We start from the raw sequence: 15493 nt of genomic DNA on the forward strand, positions 1-15493 counted from the left end.
ACAAGAATATCTTAAACTAGCATGCGAATACCCATAAACTCCTCACAAGGCTCATTGCAGTATTGAGCATCAATACTAATCTAGAATAACACCATCCACAATTCACAAAGCCAAATCTATAAATCATTTCATATATCACAAAAGCTTTCATAATTCAACTCATCCGCCATAAATACTTCTCATAAAACATCTCAAATAATTTCAAATCAAATGCATATCATAAGGTATTTCACAAATCGATATCTCTATAACATTCTATAAACCATTTCAAAATCAAGAGCTCTTATAAAAAGGTTTCGCATACCCAAAATATATAATATTTCTCAACTTTGTTTTTCAAGCAGAACATATTTTTCCACCGACTAGTTCTTACACAATTCACAAATATCAAAACGTAACAAATGCTCGATCCAAATTTTATGGAACAAATATGTTTATCAATATCTCATAACATATCAAATCTTTATTATTACATATTCTTAGAAGAGATAGCAAATAATATGCTACTCTAACTAATGACTCAACTACACTATGCTTACTCGTCGATAAAATGACACCTGTTAATTTACTTTAATTGAGTTATTTTTTATTTTCAGAGTTTTATTTCTTTTTTACTTACATAAGGGTATTATGGTGATATATAATTTATAATTAATATAAACACAATGGATGTAAAGCTTCCATTAAAAAATCCACAGCCCCCTCTTTGTTTCTTTTACGTTCTCCTCCTTCTTCTTCTCCTCTCTATTCATTCGCTCTTCCTTCTTTCTCTCTTGCTACTTGATGCGGGTTCTCTAATCAGCTTTGTGACAACACCTACGTGCTCATAAATCACATATCCAAAGCGAGTTATTCAAGCCATTTGCAACGCAAAGCTTTGGTATGCCATAACTCTTTCCATCGAAACCTGTTTCAATGGTTCTTTTCAATCAATGGAAAACTCTTTCAATATACTACAAGGACCTCAACTTAACTTACTTGGCGCATTGTTCATCACGTGCAGGAAATATTTAAAATTAATTTTGGGCAAACCGCAAGCTCAAATCACAATCCGTAAAATCCTACAACTCCACGACACCCTAAACTATCATTTCTAAAAAAATACATGGCTGAATGATTCAAAAATCAGACTTCGCTGCTCGATTTTTCCAAAATTCAGAATTTGAGCCCTAAATCCCAAAAATACTTCGATTGGATGAAAAAGGGCTTAAGCTCTTATCGGGTGTTGCGTTACGGAGTCAAGCTGACTTGGCATGCGTCCGTGGCGTGCATGTGCTCCTTTCCTTTCTTCCCCTTTCTTTTCTTCTTCTTCCTTCTCCATTCCCAAATTGCTCTCAGTCTTCTCTCTCTTCCTTTTATCTCACGACAATCTTTTTTATGCTTTATTTCTTTTATTTATTTTTTATTTTTTTTTTTTTTTTTCCATTTTTGACTTTCAAAACCCATATCTTACACAAAAACTACCAATATAACGGGAAAGTGAAAGGGAAATTGAGCTACACACAAAATACTTGCAACAACGTTCCTCTTCATTAACTTGGAAAATTTCCAAGGTGAAAAAAGAGATTAAGGTTAATTTGGCTGAAAACAAAATAGATCTATGTGAGAATTTCCTTCTCCTAGTTGGAGCACAGGGATCCTCCTTACTGATTTATATGGAAAAGAAAATGCTAGAGTTGGTCAGCATATCAGTAGGACGACTTAGTTTTACTAACAAGCAGAATCATCTAATATATTATATCATATGCAAAAATAATCGAATTCCTTTCCATTTCTTAATGCAGTATGAGAAGCAATTCATAAACTGAAAATAATTACGTAGAATAATTGAATTTTCAACTGGAGAAACTTAGTAAGAATTATATCGAATTATATACATGCAGTGACTCTATACATTTTTATAAAATAACAATTGAATTTTTTCTCAGCAGAATAATTCATATTGTATATAAGGTTGTGGAATGGAGCTTTGCTGCGACTAAGCTCAATTCTATAGACTTTCCCAACTCTACATTAGAGATCATAGTGCTAGAGTACAGTAGATGTAAAAAAGTAGTGTAGTGGAGCTTTGCTGTAATATCAAAGTCAGTTTACTTGGAGGAAAGAAGAATTAACCAACCAATGCTGGGAATAATTAAAGTCTGTGCTCAACTAAATTAAAGACCAACCAGCTGCCATTGAGTGTCAACCATAGATGCAGATATGTTCAAGCAACAGGCTCATTGGCATCGGCAGAGGATGAAATCAGTTTGTTTCTTCTGATAATAAGACTATCCCCAACACTTTGACCTGATTAAGGACATAATACTGCACTAAGCAGAGCAACGAAATTGCTATGCAGGGATAAAAAAGATGAGACCTCATATCTGCCAGGAAATATCCTGGCTGCCATAGGAATCCTCATTTTTATAAGGCTTCAAGTGCCTTCACTAAACATTCATATGGGAAAAAGTGAAAAGACACCTACTTCCAAAAGTGCCCATGTCACCTGGATAGTTCGCAAAAGCAAATTTCTAAAAGAGATAGGAAGAGATGTCAATTCCACAATGCCCAGAATAACCAGTCAGCAAACACTCAAAATATCTCCAATTAGGAAACTTGACTTAGAACCCCCACAATTAGGTGCCGCGAATGAAAATCCAAAACTAGTTACAAGAATCGCCACTACTCATTTGGCAAATCTCAAGAATTTGAAGTCTCCATAAAATACAGATCATAGGCCAAGGACATCACTTCCAAGCATTAGCACATCACATCCTAACCAAAATGAAAATAAGTACCATATGCACAAATATGCTTGTTTTTTTGACAACCACAACTATCTTACTTGTGCTAAAATACAAAGTTGCACACTTGCTCAACAAAGTGAACAACTAACCATACAAAGAAATATGTTTAAGAGTCCAAAAATACAAGCAGATAGAAGCACCATACATCCTGCTGGAAGGAGCAATCCTTTGTGAATCTTCAAAAAAATTGTTATTTATTTATTTATTTATTGTCAAGTTCAACATCGGGTATAGCTGATACAACATATGAACCCTACCTAAAGCAACATGTCCAGTGCACCACACGTCCCCAAAGCATGCATTCCCAAGCATCCTTGCAATTATAGTTTTGAAGGTATTGTTGAAGGAGAGAGTATTCTACGTATTGTGTTATCTTAATAAAAAAAAGGATTACAAGAATGCATACAATATATATATATATATATATATATATATATATATATATATATATATAAAAGTAAACCTCTTAACATAAGATTAACTATTGACTATTTTACCATTATTATTATCTCCTAACACTCCCTCTCAAGTTGGGATGTAGATATCAAACAATCCTATTACATAAAAAAATTCACTCTATTTCCTCGTAAAGACGGTGTAAAAATATATGCAAGCTGATCCTCCGTTGTTGCATGTTGAAGAGTGATCTATCATTTCCAAAAATTTTCTCGTATAAAGTGATAATCAACCTCAATGTGCTTGGTTCACTCATGGAAGACAAAATTGTTTGCAATATGAATAGCTGATTGATCGTCACAATATAATATCGATGGTTCTGATGTTAACATCCTAATTTCTAACAATAACATCCTCAACCAGAGCAATTCACTAGTCACATGTGTCATTGCTCTATATTCTACTTCTACACTTGAACGAGAAACCACATGTTGTTTCTTACTCTTCCAGGCAATTAAATTACCTCTAAGAAATATACAATAACCAGATGTAAATCTTCTACTAGTAGAACATTCAGCCCAATCCGCATCAGAAAAACCTATAGTATTCAGGTGGCCATAATTCTTGAAAATTAGTCCTTTACCTAGTGCTCCTTTCAAGTATTTGATAATTCGAAGCATAGCATCCTAGTGAGTAAGTCTGAGAAGAACCCATGAATTGGCTTACAATACTAACAACAAAAGATATATCAGGTCTCGTGACGGTAAGATAATTCAACTCACCAACTACTTTCTGATATTTCATTGGGTCATGTAATAATTCTCTATCTTCTGCATCAAGTTTCACATTGGGTTCTATAGGAGTATCAACTGGTTTTGCTCCAACAAGTCTAACCTCATCAAGAATGTCAAGAACATATTTTCTTAGAGTTAAATTTATACCTGTATGCGAGTAGGCAACCTCAATACCTAAGAAATACCGCAAATGTCCCATATCCTTAGTACTAAACTATGTATGTAGAAAATGTTTGAGTCATTAAATACCATCTAAATCACTGCTAGTAATGATAATATCATCCACATATACCACCAGAAGAATACAACCAGCTGAGGAGACAGAACTAAAGACTGAATGGTCTACTTGACAACACTTTAATCCAAACTTGATAACAACATCACTAAACTTACCAAACCAAGTACGAGGAGATTGCTTGAGTTCAAACAATACCTTATGTAAATGACATATCGGATTCTCCCCCTGAGCAACAAATCCAAGTGGTTGCTCCATATACACTTCTTCAGCTAAATCACCATATAGGAACGCATTTTTGATGTCTAATTGATGAAGAAACCATCCAAAATGCGTTGCTAGAGAAATAAAGATACGAACAGATGGAATTTTGGCTACAGGAAAAAAAGTGTCATTATAATCAACACCATATGTTTGAGTATATCCTTTAGTGACCAACTGTGCCTTCAATCAATCTATGGTGCCATCAGGGTGGACCTTAACCGTGAAAACCCAACGACAACCAACATGTTGTTTTCTCACAGGAAGGGTAGTAAGCTTCCAAGTGCGATTCTCAATGAGTGCTTTCATTTCATTCTCCATGACTTGTCTCCAACCAAGATGAGCAAGAGCTTCAGTAACATTGCTAGGCATAGAAATAGAGGACAAGGACGAGACAAAAGTAGAGAAGGTAGGAGGAGACACTGTAGAGACTATTTGAGTACTATAATATGGCTGGTCCTTAAAAAATGTTACATTTGTTGATACAAACACTCGGCGACTAGTAAGATTGTAACATTTATAGCCCTTTTGAGTTCGAGAGTACCCAACAAAGACACATTTATCAGCATGAGGAGCCAACTTATCAAGACTTGGAGTCAGAGAATGGACGAAACAAACACATTCAAAGACACGTAGAGATAATGCAAAGGGAGGACAATTTGGATGTAAAATAGAGAAAATGTGTCTCCTCCAGAAGAACGGAAGTTGGAAGCCGATTAATTAAGAAGCAGGCTGTAAAAACAGCATGGCCCCAAAATGTTTTCGGAAGATGCATGTGAAACATAAGACAACGAGCAACGTTAAGAAGATGACGATTTTTACGTTCAATTACACTATTTTGTTGTAGTGTATATGAACAAGAAGTTTGATGAATAATGCCATGGGAATCAAGAAAATGTTAAAAACCAGAGGCAACGGCAATATACTCTCTAGCATTATCGGACCGGAGAGTTTTCATTGAAGTATTATATTGATTCAGCACTTCAAAATAGAATTGACGAAAACAATGAAAAATCTCAGTACGATCTTTTATTAAGAACAACCAAGTCATTCAGGAAAAATTATCCACAAATGTAACAAAGTACCGGAAACCAGATGTATCAAAAACACAGCACGGACCCTATATATCTGAATGAACCAACTTAAAGGGACTAGACACACGACTCTAAAAGCGAGAAGGAAAAGAGACTATGGTGTTTTCCAAACTGACAAGCTTCACACTCAAAAGTACTCACAGACTTAGACTTTAGAAACAATCATCAAAGAATGTTTGGCGGTGGATGATCAGCATGACAATGCATTCGATAGACATCAGTGAATGTGTGCTTCATAGCTGCTGTAGCTATCACCTTCTTGTCTAGATAGTATAGGCCATTTGATTTATGTCCCTCACCAATCATCTGTCCAATCCTCAAATCCTGAAAAACACAATGAGAAGCAAAAATGGTTAATGGAACAATTTAGTTCTTTAGTTAATGAACTAACAGAAATCAAATTATATAGAGATTTGAAATGAAGGGTGGATGATAAAGAAAGGGATGAACTCAAATGGGCATCACCAATGCCAGTAACTTGGGAAATTGAACCATTGGCTAATGTAACAGAGTTGGACACTCCAAAAGTTGTTGAATTTAACAAAGACAACAATTTAAAGTTACCAGCTATATGATGTGTAGCTCCAGAATCTATAATCCAAGAGTCTGACATTGTAAAAAGTAAATAGGATGAACTACCTTTTGAGCTATGTGATAGAGTTGCAGTGGGAGCTAAAATTCCTGTCACCTTTTAGGAGCGAATCCAAGCCTCATATTCAACACGTGTCAATGTAACCGAATCTTTTATATCTTGCACATTAGTAGGATCTAATTGAACATGTGAGAAAGAATCTTCCACTTCAGCAAATGCAGCAACTGTGGGTTGAAGCTCTAGATGAAGCGTGTAGTAGTAAGCTTTAGTATGTCTAGCCCTCCGATAATGGTTACAATATTGAGAGCCACGGCTACCAAAAATTCTATCACGACTACCACAACTTCCACTCTGAATAAACCCACGTCCATGACCCCGATAACCACGACAACAAGCTCCACGTCCACTAGAGCCATGAGAAATCATGGCACTTGTCTCTAAAGTTGTAGTAGAGATCATGTCAATAGGTGTCGAGTGTAAGGCTCGGGAGAAAATCTCATCAATTGTAGGAAGGGAGTTTTCGGACGTAATCTGCCGACAAAGGGAGAAATATTAAGGCCCTAGTGCTTTAAGAAATAGTATCACTCGAAGCTAGAAGATAAGCATCTAGCCTTTGGTAAAATGTATTTGACTAATACATTCAGATTATTGGAAGCTAGAAGATAAGCATCTAGCTGTTGGTAAAGTGTAGTGAAACAAGCATAATATTCAAATAAAGACTGATCTCCACGCTGAAGATCAAACAGGGCCTCCCATGTGTCACACACTCGTGTCATATTATTTTGGCCAGAATAAAGTAAAGCACATTTATCCCAAACTTCCTTAGCAGAATTACATTGAATGAAGTGAGGGTTAATCTTCAGATCCATACTATTCCATAACAATGTATAGGTCATTGCATCTCCGGTAATCCAATCATCTACTTTACTCTTATCTGAGGGAAATGTAGATGTAAGATAATCATGCTGTCTAGTTGCAGTAAGATAAACTTGTACAGTTTTAGATCATAATGGATAATTAGTGCCATCCAACTTGACAGATGTTAACTATAAATGCGCCAAACCAATAGATGATGTAGAACCCATCATTATTAACTCTACCGAACTCCAATAATGCAATTAGCAACACAATAATCAAGCATTTAACTCCAGTTGTGCAATCAACCACAAAACAACAAACATAAATAAGGGTTCAATTGATCCACCATTGAGTCAATATACTTCACTGAGAGGCCATAAAATCATACCAACCAGCACTTCAAAGATGACTGGAAATCATCCAACACTTGAAAGATTACTATGCGCATACCAACTAACACTTCAAGAAGCATTATACTTCAATGAGAATCCATATAAGTATACTGGAAAAATTTGGGTCGAATTTTTTTCGAATATTTTATTTATTTATTTATTTATTTTGAGGTGAAACCCTTGCAAAACCGAGGGCTTCGAAATCCTCAGGATATATGAAAAACACATAATCTAGATCGCAAGACAAACAAAGACCAAATCGTGCAATCGATTTTCAATCCTGTCATCAAGAAAGAAGGCTGAACACAAACTAATTTTGTTGGATGGGCTTTGGCGATTGACGGTGGGCAGTAGTTTTGTCCAGATCTGTAGGACAGGCGTTGATGGAAGGTAGCAGGTGACGAAGATAACGTCGATGAGGGGTGGCTATGATGAGGGACGGATCTAGGTCTGGCGTTCAAACCTTAGAAAACCAATGGACATATCTGAATCTGGGGACGATGAATAAACGGCGATGTGGGCGTTCTTCCTCCTTTGCTGTCTAGAAGAGAAGCATGCTGTGGCAGCGGCAGCAGAGGATCTAGATCTAGCGACGGCCTCCGCTGCCGGGCTATGGTGGTGGTGGGATTGAAGTTTTAACCGTGCTTTGATACCATGTTGAAGGAGAAAGTATTCTACGTATTGTATTATCTTAATAAAAAAAAAAAAAGAGATTACAATATACATGAGTAGCTATTGACAATTTTATCCTTATTATTATTTCCTAACAGGTAAAACTAGAGCCAACTTCCACTGAAAACGATGGTAATATAATACAAGTTTTGGAGAGAATGAGGGTTGAATCCATGTGGCAGGATCGAGCGAACTTGTAGCCAAGTAACTCTCCATTTCAAAACACAAGTAATATAGAATTAATTTGCCAGGCATTATATCAACTGGAGATTCAATATAAAGAGAATCCCCAAGAGGGAGCTTCTATAGGCTGCACCAAACCAATTGAATAAAGAAAGGGATAATCTGTCGTGATGTTGGTGAATATCTGCAATCAGTTTCCCATCTCACAACTATCATGGAAAAGCATCCAATAAAGATAAACAAATAGTTAGACTCAGTTTCTAATCCATAAGTTAAACTGCCATCTAGCCACCCAATGACCAAGCAAAGCAACGACTGAACTGAGCCTTGAAACAGGATTCAATTGTAGTTTCATCCAGTGAAGTTGTAGATGAGAGCATGACATCACCAAAGAGAAAGACTTAAATTGGCACACAAAATAAACCATTTAAGCCAAAATACCCCCCAGAAGCAAAAAGTAAAAGCCCCAATTGACAAAGCCAAGCATCAACTAGACATAGCCTTGGACATAACGGCATTGTAGTAATTGTAATTTCATCCATTGAAGTTCATAAACAAAGACGAAAGCATGACACCATCAAAGAGAGTTGAACTGCGCCAAAAAAAAAAAAACCATTTATACCAAAAATAGCCCAAGAGGAAAAGAGAAAAGGTAAAAGCTTGCTAAGTCAAGTCATACCCCTAATAGGTAGTTAAAACCACAACAAAAATCAGGTTGAATTCCACATACTTTGCACTAAAAAGACTCCAACCTACAACAGGAAGATAACTATATGTTCATTGCATCACATCACCTATAATACATTTGTTAAGAATAATTAATTATTAAACTGCGCATTCATCTAACAGTTTAAGCTTTTCAAACAATTGTATTCCACAAATCTCACATAATATTAGAGTATGAAGTCCTTAGTTTGAATCTTTATAGGCCCCTATTTGCCTCCTTACTTAAATATGTCGACACTTAGTATTAGGCAAAAAGACTAGTTTAAATGTTAGGAGGGGTGTTAGAATAATTAAATATTAAATCATACTTTCATCCAACAACTTAAGCATTTAAAATAGTTGGTTGTGGTCCACCATTTTTTTTTTTTGGTAAAGTAAAAATACATTGAGCTTAAACTAACTATACAAAAAAATGGGGTCTCGGAACCAAAACTTACACTCAAAGAGACAATCTAGTCAGCATGAGTGGAAGGGTGTCAAGACAAAAGAAAGCGGCCAAACAGAGGTGGCAAGGAACAACAAAGCAAAAACACACCCAACCGGGCACCACCCACCTAAACAAACAACGAAACAACCAAAACAATGGCTAGAAACAGCAAGGAAAGGCAACACCAGAAAGGAAGAGCAGACTGCAACAAGCCTGCCCTCTCACTAGCGAAAACCCCTACGCCAGAATGCACGAACGAGAGGCTACAACAGGTGAACCAACCGAACAGAAAAGCAAGCATACCCAACTAGGCAACTCCCAATCAATCGGCAGCAACCAACAGCTAAAACAACGGTAAGAAGCAGCACGGAACAGCAACACCAGAAGGAAGATCAGACTGGAAAGCCCGCCCTCACATCAGCGAAACAACCTATGCCTACGACCACCCATGAGATGCAAAAAACAGGTAGGGCCACCACCCGAATAGGACGAAAGAATCCGGGCAGCAAACAAAAGCAGCAAACAGAACACACAGTTGGGTCAGGAGGAAGAATCCGTTGCAATAGGAGCAAAAATAGAAGGGTCAATGCCCCAATTGTGCTGAAATCTCCTGTTCCTAGCAGTGTCGACAACATAAGCAAACGTTAAGACCTTATCCTTGACAACTTTGATAAGGTGGTTCTTCAGAGTCGGGGCCGCTAAGGTTTCATCCCTGAAGAGAATGCTATTCCTCTTTTTTCAAATCAAATGGCAAAGGGCACCAAAGGAGAATTGGGCAATGCACTGATGGAAGTCCTTGCCAGAGATATACTTCAAAGCCCATTGAAGGTTTTCCGAGCAAGACTTGCTCCGCCAAGAAAGGTTGTACCTCGCGGCCCAAAAGAATGCAATCTCGGCAGTGATGCGACAAAATTGCAAAAGGCATAGGCCGCATTATCAATTCTCCCATAGGAAAGTAACAGGACCTGAGTGAGAAGCCGGTTCTTAGCGATCAGCCATAAGATAAACTAATACCGCAGGATGATGGTGTTGCTCCAAATGAATGCACTCCAAGGCACCAAGGCCTTCTTTAATATGATGGTTTCCCACGCAAAAGCTACAAAGAGCAAGCCTGAAGGGTTCTTCATTCTGCACAACTGGTCTGGCCTTTGATATAAAATGGGGAGTGGAGTCCCCAAGAGTCTAGAACAGTCCTGAGGGATTGTTTGGGAATGAAGTAGAGGTCCACCACCTTTGCAAGCCTAGATAAACCCGAGCTATAAATGAGAGTCCGAGAAATACAAATTAAGGGGGCTTCTAAGATGCTAATGGTCGAACCAAAAAGACACAGAAAGGCCATCCCCAACCCCCCACTGGAATAACTGCCAAAACCCCCTCCCAAGTTGAAGAATTTTTTTTCAGGCCCAAGAGCATACAGTAGGCTTATTGGCTATCCAGAAATTCTTTCTTTTTAAAAATGTCGAATGTATCTATTTGCACCACAGGGACTCATTGTCAGAGAAAATGATCCAGATGTGTTTGAGCATGTCTACAATGTTACGGTCCCGTAGCCTACGAATACTGAGACCGCCTTCTTCTTTTGGACGGCAAACTTCCTCCCAGAAAACTTTAGCACCTCCGATACCCAGGCTTGGGCCATTCCAGAGGAACTGTCTTAGAATTTGTTCGATCCGATCTAGCACGGTTCTATGTAACATAAAAAAACTTGCTCAATAAGCTTGGATGGAGTGAAGAACTGACCTGATCAGCTGGAGCCACCCAGCAAAAGAAAGGAAATGCCAAGTCCAGGACTGAACCCTTACCGTAATGCGGCTGATGAGGGGACTGCAATCTACCTTATCTAGCCTCGTGGTAATGATAAAGACTCCTAAATACCGAACCAGGAGACCCCCTTCTTGGAACCCAAGGGCAAGAGTAATTTGGTTACGCGAAAGAGCCGACCCCCAGCAAAGAATATCTCACTTTTGCTATTATTTGGTCTCAGCCAACTCCAAGAGGAAAATGTATTAAGGCTTTCCTTCCGGATAGAAACCGAGGCCATATCTGTTTCATAAAGAGGAAGACATCATATGTGAAGAATAAGTGCGAAATACTCGTTGCCTTGCATCTCTAGAAGAATTTGAACTCCGGCCGCCTTGAACAATAGTCGAGAATCTCCAAGAAAACCTTCATGACCAAGGTGAATAAATATGGGGACAAAGGGTCCCCCTGATGGAGCCCATGGCCACTGGAGAAAAAACCATGCAACTCCCCATTTAAAGAAATGGAGAATTTCGGCGTGCAGACACAAACCATGATAAAATGAATCAAACGATCAAGAAAACCAAAAGCCTAAAGCACAAGCTCGAGAAAACCCCAATCCACCGTATCGTAGGTTTTTGAAGTCCACCTTAACTGCACATTTAGGTGAATAAGGGTGCAGATGGAAGCCACTAAAGAGCTCTTGGGCTAAAAAATATTGTCCCTAATACGCCATCCTTTGACAACCACTCGGTTGGCCAAGATCTTGATAATACATTTATAAATTATATTACAGCTAGCGATGGGTCCGTAGTCTAAAACTGCAGAGGCATTGGGCACCTTTGGCACTAGAGCTAAAATAGTGTTATTTATTTCACGAAGAAGCCTACCTTAAATAAAGGAATCTCTGACTACTTCCAGGACCAAGAGCCCTACAGTCTCCCAGTTTTGTTTGAAGAATTCAGCAGTAAATCCATCAGGCCTAGGCGTCTTACCTCAAGGTAAGGAGAAGAGGGTCTCTCGGATCTCCTGGTCAAAAATCGGGTGAGAGAGAGGAAACTTGCTCGTCATTAAGAGGGCACCGAATGACCTCTGGATTTCCTGCACAACCGACCTAGACGCCACCTCCCGTGACGCCAACAAGTCCTGAAAGTAGTTGACAAACAGATGCTGAACCGCTCTTGGGTCGTAGAAAAGAACGCCGAAGGAATCCAAGACCGAGATAACTGTCTTTTATTGACGGAGTGATGAAAGAACTTTGTGTTCCTGTCACATTCTTTCAGCCACCTAACTCTAGACTTTTGCCTGTATAAAGACTTCCTAACTCCACAGGTCCACAAAGGTACGCCAATGAGTCTTCTCCAACTCTGCGAGGGCAATGCTGGACGCGTCTAGCTGGAGGCTATTCTAGGTGGCACATAGAGCATTTCTAGTCTCAGTTGTTCTAGATGAAATATTGGAGAAAGACACCTTGTTGAGAAGTTTGAGCCGACCTTTGAGGGTCTTCAATTTTTTAACTAAGCTGTACATGGGAACCCCCTCCCTTGGGGTCTCCCAGACTTGAGTAATAATAGAGTGAAAAGATGGGTGTTTAGTCCAAAAGTCAAATAACTTAAATAACTTCTGCCGAAAAACAAGGTTTAGGACTTCAATAACCATGGGGGAATGGTCGAAAACACTAGGGGGGCAAGGAATGAAACTTCCGAAAAAGAGAAATCTTGGCTCCACTTAGTATTCATAAGGACTTTGTCAATCTTCCTTATTTTGCGATTAGGCCCAGAGGAAGTAGCCCAAGTGAACCGAAAGTCAACATATCTTAGATCTTCTAGCTCCGATTGAGCTAAGCACTATCTAAACTCATCAAAGTAGGGATCCAAACGTCAGAGCCCCCAAGCTGGTCAAACGAGTCCTTAACGGCATTGAAATCCCTGGCTACCAACCAAGCGGAGTCCTAAAGGGCGAAACGCCTAAGAACTAAGTCTTCCTAAAGCGGCCGCCGAAAAATGAAGGTATGCTCGGCATAAATAACTGATAAACAACAATCCAAACCCGAGCTAAGAAACTTCAATCTCCCATGAATTGCCTAAGAGTTGGTCGAATCAATGTCAAAGCTTACAAATGATGGGTTCCATCTGACCCAAATTCTCCCTCTCGGTGAGTACTCATAATTAGCCACTCAGCACCAACCCATTAAGAGTGGTCCAAACTTCACACCTTGAAAATGAGATATCACAAATAAAATCTTTGCTGAGTTCATGCAACAACAGTCAATCTCTATAGATCCAAACATCACTCATCACCCTAATACAAAAAAAAAAAAAAAAAAAAAAAAAAACCAACAACAATTTAGTAACTTAACTAACAGAATTGCTTTAGATAATAACCTCCTGCTTCCCCAACACAAGAACTTGGATTCTCTAACATCTTGATCAATTATGGCCTATTTGGTAATCGGTCAAATAGTACCAGATTTTATGCATTTGTTTTCGGGAGTAGTTTTGAAACAAAATCGCATTTGATAAAAATTTTGGAACGGAATTGCATTTGGTAAAATTTATTCCCGGAAACAATTCTACCTATTTTTTCTTTTTCCTCCTCTTTCTTCTTGTTTTTCTTCCCCCTCTCTTGTTCTTCAAGTGCTGCTACCGCTGCTATTGCTGTCTGCCGCCATCGCCACCACCTCCCACTAAACGCCTCGCCCTTGCCCAGCTACCGGCGAGGCTCAGCCGACAAGGCATGACCTCGCCAAGGGCCGGCACGCTCCAATAAGGTCGCCGGCCCTCGTCTGGTCGGTCACCAGTCGTCCCAAGGCCAGCGACCTTGAGGAAGAAGAAGAAGAATAAGGGAAGGAAGAAAAGAAATAAATAATAAAATTATTTAAAAAAATGATTTTGTATTTTAATTTTGTATTTGGTTATATATAGAATACGTATTTAATTTTGTATTTTAATTTATTATTTAATATTTATATTTATAGTTTATTTACTATTTAATAAAAATTTGATTAGTTAATATTTTTATTACTAATATAAATATAATTAATCAATAGAACTTATATGATTTGATGAAATTTTAGAATTGGAATAGAAATTTTTATAGTTACCAAACGTATTTTTGTATTTTTCTATTCCAAAATAAAAAAAATTGTTCAATTACCAAACGCATTCTTTTGCTCAGAAATTATTCTCAGAAATAAAATAAAAAAGAATTATTTCTAATCAAAAATTGTTTCTAAGAACGGAATGGTTATCAAACGTACCCTTAGCATCTTTACACGATCTATGGTGAGATCGCTCTAAACCGGAGCAAGCACCTGTCAACAATGAATAAATCCGTATAGCATGAAAGCCACTAGTTGATATGATTAGAGGGAGACTTTAAAATCAGAGCCTTCACCAACATTACTCCGGAAAGGATCACACTGCAATTGGAGATCTATAAATTCATAGCCCTAGAGAACTTCAACAGCAACGCTTGATGATTAAATTAGATAACATAAATGAAGTAGGAGTTCACCCATCATATATTACAGTATCATAAAAAATCAGAACAGGAAATAGACTGAATTCCATGCTAATCAGCACGATTGTCGTCTACCCCTTCAGTTTAACCCATCTAAATATAACCACAAAATTTGATAAACATGCAAACCAAGCACCTAGTGTATGCGCCTCCCAGCCTGAACAGCCACGTCTGTCAAGAGCATACACGTCATAACATAGCTTTGTGATGGATAAGAAACAAGAGAATCAGAAGAAAGGAGAGAACCGGTTAAAGTGCAAGTAATGCCAAGGGAAGTTATGTCTAGATATGGCTGTCCTGTCAACAGCCCAATGTGAAGCCTGGTCACATATGCCAATCACAAAACACAAGAAGAAAAAGACCTTCTAGTTATGAAAGGAACTGCATGGTGTATGAAGCACAGTACTAGTTCATCTTTTCAGAATGAGGTGCTAACAGCTTGCAATGATGCCCCTCAATGTGGCACTACAAACTAAAAACAACCCATCTCACCTACTGAACACCTCATTTGTAAAATGTCCCCAGCAATGTTATTGTACCAGAAGAAAGTACAACGGAAGTGGAAAAATGTAGGCTAAGCAACCCCATACAATTATCTTATTGCAACTAAGGAGACTTAGTACTATCCTTTTGCAAGTATGTCTAACAGAGAGGCCATCCAACGACAATCAAAGATCTTATGTCAAACTTCAAACCCTCAAATCATAGTCAAGCTAGTTCCCACACACCCTATCATAAAAGCATGGCCAAAAAATAAATTGATTAGGGGTAGACTCATCTCATGTACATATTGTTAGAAAGTCCAACCCAAA

Source organism: Eucalyptus grandis, chromosome 11, assembly GCF_016545825.1.
Source record: "Eucalyptus grandis isolate ANBG69807.140 chromosome 11, ASM1654582v1, whole genome shotgun sequence".
Lineage (NCBI taxonomy): Eukaryota > Viridiplantae > Streptophyta > Magnoliopsida > Myrtales > Myrtaceae > Eucalyptus > Eucalyptus grandis.